The sequence below is a fragment of the Egretta garzetta genome, unplaced genomic scaffold, assembly GCF_000687185.1.
Source record: "Egretta garzetta isolate BGI_Z169 unplaced genomic scaffold, ASM68718v1 scaffold297, whole genome shotgun sequence".
In the NCBI taxonomy this organism is placed as follows: Eukaryota; Metazoa; Chordata; class Aves; order Pelecaniformes; family Ardeidae; genus Egretta; species Egretta garzetta.
In genome coordinates, this window is record NW_009260410.1 from 1,037,134 (window position 1) to 1,037,505 (window position 372).

The following is a 372-nucleotide window of genomic DNA, read 5'->3' on the forward strand; positions in this document are numbered from 1 at the left end:
CTGCCGCCGGCGGCGGCCGAGCTGCGGAGCTCAGCAAAGGTACAAATCCTTAACGTTTACACCTAATCACACAATTTGTTTACTTTTTTACCTTTTTTGCCTTTTAAGGCATATTCAAACACGAAGACGTACCTCGCACTTTCTCAAGGGACGTGTATGTTTCTCCAGAGCAAAACAAAGTTAGCCGTGTGAACTGTTGTTACTTGCTAACCATAAAATCTCAAAGGTAATTTTAAATTGTGGTAAAATCCAGCTATGCAGTCGTCATGAGCCCAATGGGAACCGTGCATAAATTTGCACTCACAAAATAATTGGCAGTAACTTCCAGGTATTATAAGCATTTGTAAGGGCTACTTGTGCAAGCAAGGGGTT